We start from the raw sequence: 8,375 nt of genomic DNA, 5'->3' as shown, positions 1-8,375 counted from the left end.
AACAACACAAAAGTTTTTAACTCACATCAAACAATAACAACATAAAAATCATTAACTCACATTTCCTTAACACATATTCAAAACAACGATAACATCACAAAAATCATTCACTCTCATTTCTTTAACCCATTCAAAACAACAATAATAACAAACACTATTAACTCACATTTTAACACATATTTAAAACAACAATAATACAAAAATCCTTAACTCATAATTCTCAATTCAGCATTCAATACAATAACACAACTCACTCCGTGTTTAAAACATAATACAAACAATCCAAACCTAATATTCAGACCAACAACATTATTCTAGCCTCCACATTCAAAACCATAACAAAAACAAATAACATTTTATTGCATCATACAAAGTATTTTCGTCACTATCATAACTGCAGGATAACAACATAATTCAAAACACAATTTTATTCTATCCCCTACATTCGAAACCATAACAAAAACAAATAACGTTCTGTTATATCAAACTAATTTCAATTGCTACCATAACTGCAAAATAGCAACATAATTCTCAAAACTAATTCTTAATTATCTTTTTTTAAAAAAAAAAAAAAAACATTTTAGTTCATACCTATTTTGACGTTCCCCCTGTGAGTTCATGAATTTCTTATCAAATCTTTGAAGCCTGCTACCTCTGTTTGGTATTCTTCAATTTTCGAATCTTGTTGTCCAACTCGTTCTTTTAACAACCTTATCTCAGCTGCTTGCTCTTGCTCTTTTTGTGCGTAGAATGAACTTCCTGACGAGCTACTATCCCTTCTAGGTTTCGGCTTTGTCCCCAACCTTTACCTTTAACATGGCTCGGTCGTCTTCACAATACAGTCTCACATATTTCTTCTCATGAAAGTGGTTGGGTTCCTTATGAAGTTAGCATCGGTTGCAACTGTAACATTTTGTCCTACAATTATATAATTAAAATAAGTAAATAAGCAACAAATTTTCAAATGAAATCATTTTTAATAAATAAAAAAAAAAAAGTTTACATATACATCATGGCCACCCGATTCACTTGTTTCATGTGTTTCATAGAATTGATCAATCAGTCAAACATCTTCGTCTTTTCTCTTTATTTGTAACCGAAATCATAAAAAGTCAACTTATATAAAATTTAATCTTTATCTGTAACCCAATTCATACCAAATCTTGTTGCACATTGATGAACGTCTTTGATCTAGTTTTATGATTAAAATCAAGCTCCTCTCGACTCCTCTTGTTTGTTTTCAAAGTTTTCTAATAAAACTATAAATTACTTAAAAGTCAAGTAAACAAAATTAGAAAAGTAACACATTAATTTTTAAGTATCATACCTTAAAAGCAGAGCTTTCAAACCTCGTGCATACGACATCCAATCGTAAAGTGCATTTTTAAGCCAATTAGGTGGACATAGTGTTTATGCAACTCTACCTTATACTCTTCAAATGTATTTTGCATTTGTCAATTAAAAAAAATCTCACCACTTGAAATCAAATATATAGTAGTTCTATATAATGAATACATGATCGTAGTAACAATTTCATATTTAATAATTGCATAACGAAATGATCAACTTACTTGAAGTTGGCTTTTAACAAGCTCTATCATTTTTCTTTGTACATTCTTCCATGTGGCGCAACGTACTGAAAAATCTTCTCTCACAGCAGTACCAATAGCATTGTTGAATCTCGTTGCCTAAGGACCAACGGGGTTCTTCAACTCGGGAGTAATTTCAATACGAATTCTTCCATGCAATCGAACATGATTGTCAAACTCAATGTTATGGAAGTATCCACGTGTTGGCCTAATTGTAGAACTGCCATTTAAATAACAAAAAAAAAAACAAATTTAACTAAATATTCATATGAAAGTATACGCAACATGTTTTGGTGCAAATAATCGTTTCAATCTCGGTATTAATGGAAAATAGCATAAAACTTTATGTGGGATCTTTTCGAGTTGGTCCTAAAAGCATCTTCAACCCAACCCAACCCATATACACCCCTAGAATTAGGTATATTTGCCCCGATTTGGAAATGTGTCCTTTAACTATTCGATCAACATATCAAAAGGCTTGTTGCTTCAACCATTAAGAACTTTAATATGCATCAATCGTACCAAAAAATTCAGGGAAGAAAATTTGGAACAACCTAGGTACAGCAAATTACGAGCTTCAACCATTAAATCCTCAAATAGGTTTGAATTATCTCCTTCTTGGACATTAATGAGCATCTCATTTTCAATATCTTCTTCATCTAAATCTACTTCAGCAACTCAAACTTGTAGACCATTCAGAATATTCAAAATCTCATTATCTTTATTGACATCATTAAGCTCTGTATTATGTAATACATCACCGTATACTGAATGAGTTCTCTGCTTAAATTCCCTCGATAAAATAACAGGTTCTCCATGATAGACTTATTTACTATACGAGGGAGACATTCCATTTGTGAATAGATGTCATTCTACCCCTCTAGTGATTTCCACATTATATTCATACAATATTTACTTAGGCATCTTGTTTTTCCAAAGTCATTAACATGAGACTTTGTTACTTCAAGAAATTAGACTAATCCTTCCTTATAATCCTAAGAACTTATCTCAAAGTTTAATCCAATCTTTATTCATTCTTAATGACATACTTTTTAATGACCTTTTGATTTACAAAATTTATAAGCCTAAAAAATTATACAAAAAATTAGACTTAACTTATGAGTTAGGATGTTTAACTTATATTTTAACAAAGAGTAATTTCGACTTGTATTAGGTTCTTTCAAGACATGTATTAAAAGAGTTGCATAATCTAAACTAAAGCCAAACAGAATTAAAGTTGTGCCATAATTGAAATTTAATGCAAATAAACTAAAGCAAACAAACTCAAATGCTAAATTTAAAACAAATAAACTTAAACAAACAAACCCAAATTCTAAAGTTAAAGAGCTATATACTTTATAAACTAAACCACAATACAATCTAAGTTAGTTTCAGAAAAGCAAATAAAAATCAAATATACACAAAGAAACAAATAAACACTTAAACCCTCTTTTAGATTAAAAAAAGAAAATTGTAAATTTAAAACAAATAAACCCATTCCCTTCTTTTAGATCAACAGTAAATATTCCAAGTTTGAAGCAAATAAACATGGTAAATTTAGAACCTAAGTTTGCCTCATTAATCCATAACAAATCGTTAACAATCAAGTTTAATTCCTTCAATCTAACGAGCAAGTTTCTATCAATTCAAACTTCAAACAAATAAACCCACGTTTTAAATTTAAAGCAAATAAACTTATTTTATTTATTTATTTATTTATTTTGACAACTTTTACATATAAGGTTTCAACAAATTTCAAGCAAAAGTTAACTAAAAAAAAAACCTATTCTCCTCTTTTATTTAGAAGTTTCACATAACATAGTTTAACAAATTTCAAGTAAAAAAAACATAAATGTTAAAAGGAAAAAAAGAATGTGAGAAAAATCTGCCATGAGAATAGGAGAACAACGACAAAGTGAAGGCCAGGGGCGGCGACCAGCAACGAAAGGAAGAGAGGACTAAACGATGGTGAATGGGGGAGAGAGCTAGAGGAGAAGAAAAAAACTTACCGACGTGAGAATGGGTGACTGACGATGATTGGAAACGAAAGAGAGCGAGGGACGACCGGCGGCGACTGGCGACGAATGAGTGAAAGCGACTGAAGAGAGAATCTGAGGGGACTGTTCGCGATGAAGAATTGCAAGGGGGTCGATCGCTGCTGAAAAAAAAAATGAAGGAGAAGGCGTTTTTTAGGGTTTAATAATCAGGTCTTTCCCGACGCCACCACGATGTCAGCAAAAACCTAATATCCCCATGTCCTTATCTTGGCGTCGGCATAGGTCCTCTATCCCAACCCCTAACTGTCGACGCCATTAGAGATGCTATACCGACGTTTTTGTAGGCGTCGATAAGATGGGTTTGGACAGAAATCTTATTTATTTTGTAGTGAGGTTTTAATCATAATTGATATACACAAAAGTAGATTTGTAATTTTTATATACAATTTTTTCTTCAAGTTGATAAAAATATTTGGAAGAACAATGATAAATCGATAGAACTACAAAGGGATGAAATGTTAGGAGATAGAAAATTAATAAGTTTCTAGAGATGGTTTTATTATTAGGAGAAAAAACAAGAAAATAAAGGAGATTGATATCTATGGGTTTGATAAATATTCTAAAAATAAAGATAATATGAAGATGGCATAAATATATAGCTATTTTAAAGTGAAAAGGTGAAGGGTGAGGTGAGAGAATACAAAAAAGAAATTTAAAAATATCAATTTTTTATTGAGGTCTGACTGTAAATTCATGTATATACTGAGGGTATAGATGGAAAGAAATGTTTGCACTTACCTCCTCTAAAACTGTATGGTTGGCCTTTGTTTTTTATTTTTATTTTTTATTTTTTATTTAATAATATGTACGCTGTGGTCACCATGAGAAGATTTTAATTCTTATTATAGATTAAGATTATCATTTAAAAGGATAAGTATTAGATTCTAAAATTTTAAAACAAACATTTTAACCCTTTTTCAAGGCTTTGTTGGGTAATATTTTATTTTTTAAAATTATGCATATAAATATTATTTCTATTTTTAATTTTTTTTATGTGTTATCTATCTTTTATCAATAGTTTAGAAAAATCAAGTCAAATTTTAAAAATTAAAAAAAAAAATAACTTTTCAAAAGTTATTTTTGTTTTTGAAATTTGACTAAGAATTCAACAATTTTACTAAAAAAAAATACAAACAAATGGATAAAAAATAAATTTAATTTTCAAAAATAAAAAATAAAACAGTTACTCGATACACTTTAATTGTTTGTTAAAATGACCATTTGTAAAACCCACACATCTAGAAAGTTTTATATTTCTAAGGGATGAGATAAAACAAGACATTTATATATATATATATATATTGAATAATTAAAAAAAATTATCAATTTTGAGTTCAGTTACTCTAATTGCAAATACACACATATATACTAAGAGTATAAATGGAAAAAAAATATAAAATACATCTATCTTTTGAAAGAAAACATACATAATCAGAATTATTGTGGGTTATCTTGATCTTTTTTAAAGATAAATGTCGACTTTGGGTTAGGATGCATATATAGGGGTATAATTGGAAAGAAATTGCACTCTCATTTTCTAAAGTCTTGTTATTCATTTTCGCTAAGGGTATTCAAAAAATCCGACAACTTGAACAATTCGTAATGGATTTGATTAGTTTTTGCTGTTATTCAACTTTTTTTTTTTTTTTGTTGAGTTGGATCACGAGTTGGCTAAATAAAAATTCAGATTGACTTGACCCAATCGAATTACATATATATTAATAAAAAAGTATATATATATTTCTCTTTGTTTAAAGTTTGACTATGTGGGTTTGAATTTTTAATATTTTTTTAAAAAAATTGTTATGATGTTTATATTTGTTTAAAGTTTGTAATAAATATCATAGATATTTAATTTTTAACATTTAAATTATATGAGATTTAGTTATTGGCCATGTGTTTTAGATAATTTTACGTATTTTAAATTTTTTTTAAAAAAAACTTATAACCCCACAATCCAACCCGAATTTTAAGGATTGAGTTGGATTGGGTTAGAGATTTTGTTCGGGTATTTTAGGTTGTCAACTCAACCAACTCGAATTTTCAAATTAATCCAAAAAAAACACCCTCAATCCAACTCAATCCATATACATCCTTAATTTTTAAAAATATTTCACCTATTCAGGTGTTTTCCATACAACAATAATTTTTTTTTTTTTTGTAGCTCTACAAACATGATACTTTTGAAATAGTATGAAATTTTGAAATCTAATTTTGTTTCGATGAAATTTCAGTGTTATTTCAAATATAAATGACATAAAAAAATACAAAACATAAATATCTTTTGAATGGAAATATATAAGCATAATTTTGGATTATCTTCTCTTTTTTTCTTTTTTTTTTTCCTTTTGATATTTGTAAGTGTCTGAGCTAACTTACGCATACCTCAACTAATTTTACGGGATAATCTGTCTAACCTTACAATATTTGAGTGTTAAAGAAACTCATAGGATATTAAATCCTAGGTAGATGGTCATCAACCATGGATTGAACTCATGACTCCTTAACCTTTTTGGAATAGTATGAAATTTTGAAATCTAAATACGTTTCGGTGAAATTTCAATGTGTTACTACAAATATCTATGATATAAAAAAGAGGATAATATCCCTTGAACGAGATTGTCATAGTATGATCATCTCTAATAATAATTTATATTTAAAAATTCACATATCATTTAATAGATATTATTGTCTCCCATGAATTTTTATATTTACAAATGTAGAAACCCTTTGATAACTATTAGATATAAATTTGTTTTAAAGATATATAATTAGATATTATTATACAACAATCACATTGCAACTTTTCAAATAAATTTTGGGTGGTTAAGTTACAAATTTAGTAGATAAACTTTGAAGTTTGAGCTACATGGCATACTGATTTAATCCTCAAATTTTCAAATGTTTTAACGTTCACAAATCTATTAGATGCAAAACTAAAAGTTTAGGATTTCTAGAAACACATGATATTCAAGATTATATCTAATATTTTAATTAAAAGAATATTACATTTATGAGAAACCTATTAGATACAAAATCGAAAGTTAATAAAATAGACACAAATTTCAATGTTTAAGCTCCATTTGGATTTTCGTTTTCAATTTTTGAAAATTCAACCAACAAATACTTCCTTCTCAAAATTTATTAATTTTTTTTATCTACTTTCTATCAATATTTTGAAAATCGAAGGTATACATTTAAAACTAAAAAAATAGTTTTTATATTTAAATTTTAGCTATGAATTCAATTCTTTTACTTGAAAAATCAATAAAAAAAAATAAATTTGATTTGATTATCAAACGATGATTTGATGCCTCGAATACTAAACTTATAATTTAATTTTTTTTTATATATATATATAAAGGAATCAAAAGATGAGGTGGAAGACAATAATGAATTGTAATGCAACCAAAAGTTGTATTAAGATGTTGAATAATTTTATAAACCGTTATTAGGTTGGTGGAATTGATTTATTTATTTTTGTTTTCCTAAAAAGATAAAATTAAATGAGTGAGGTAAAGTGGGGCCCATGTCAATGCAACAACCCATTAATGTTCGTTAGCCCACTTGGCGACGTGGTTGCCGTCTAGTGGTTGGATGGAGTGTGACCTTAACATCCCTATTTATTAAATAGTCGGTATCCTATCGGTACACTTCACTCCGATATCTCTTCATTTCATATTTACCAATTCTACCCCTAATAATATCTTCTTCTATTTTATTAATTTAAATCTTAAACTTTAAGTATTATATCAATTTAAATCTTGAAATTTAATAAATTTATCAATTTAAATTGATACAATTATTAATTTGAGGTTACAACCATAATTACTATTATCTAAATCCACACCACCATCTGATAATATCTTCTACTAATTTATTTTTACATTCTGTCACTTTATTTTATTCTTTCAATCTTCTGTAATATTCCTTTTCGTTTTCATTAGCTCATGTTTATGCACATATAATAATGCAAATCTAACTCAAAATCAATTGTAATTCATTACAGCAACACATGAATTTCGTTTATATAAATTAAATTTTTCATTACATTTTATTTAATCAAATTTTTTGTACCTGAAAAAATAATACTTGATTTAAATTTTAAAATGTAGAGTTTCTTTTTTAAAAATAGTATTTATTTTAAATTTTACTCATCTAATTCAGATTTCAATCTGAAAAAACAAACTTGATATGACATATCACATAAAGAGAATTGACCAAAAATCATGCAAATATGACAAATGCTAAGTCTGATCTTATAAATATGACTTATCAAAAATAAAGTTGAAAAGAAAAATACAAACTTCTTAATAATGGATATGAATGTGGATATGGATCTTTAGTTGTGATTTTGAATCTGGATCTAGATCTTTTGGGTGTGATGAGATTACGAGATATAGTTATAAATTAGGAAGTAGGGATCACGGTTGATTCTCATTGCAAAGTGTGATACACACAACCATTGAAATAAGGTAATTTCAACATTTTTTTTATTGATTGATTATGTTTGTAAGAGTATAAACATGACATTAATTTTTTTTCACTACGTCAATAATATGAAAATGGATTCAAACATTGAATCCTTTTAATTTTTTTTTTCCTCTTATTGGAGTTTTTTAACCTAAGAACCAAAACGTCTTAAAACAAATAAGAACCAATTAAGAAATTAAATGAAAACGAAAATGAATAATTAGTTGTTGGATATTCCATTATTTCTAGTGTTCGG

At 27.6% G+C, this 8,375-nt stretch overlaps 1 long non-coding RNA gene across 1 annotated transcript; it reads right to left on the bottom strand.

The window, feature by feature from the left end:
- Positions 1–338: 338 nt before the first annotated feature.
- LOC150035813 (uncharacterized) lies at positions 339–4,168 on the bottom strand. Its single transcript, XR_016529841.1, has 3 exons — positions 3,599–4,168; positions 1,572–1,809; positions 339–918 (listed from the first exon to the last, which is right to left on the bottom strand). It is a non-coding gene; the product is annotated as an uncharacterized LOC150035813 (long non-coding RNA).
- Positions 4,169–8,375: the final 4,207 nt, after the last annotated feature.

The sequence above is a fragment of the Benincasa hispida genome, chromosome 5, assembly GCF_027475165.1.
Source record: "Benincasa hispida cultivar pf3 chromosome 5, pf3_genome.v1.1, whole genome shotgun sequence".
Lineage (NCBI taxonomy): Eukaryota > Viridiplantae > Streptophyta > Magnoliopsida > Cucurbitales > Cucurbitaceae > Benincasa > Benincasa hispida.
The sequence above is the reverse complement of the archived record's forward strand: the minus strand, read 5'-3'. Positions and strand labels throughout refer to the sequence as shown.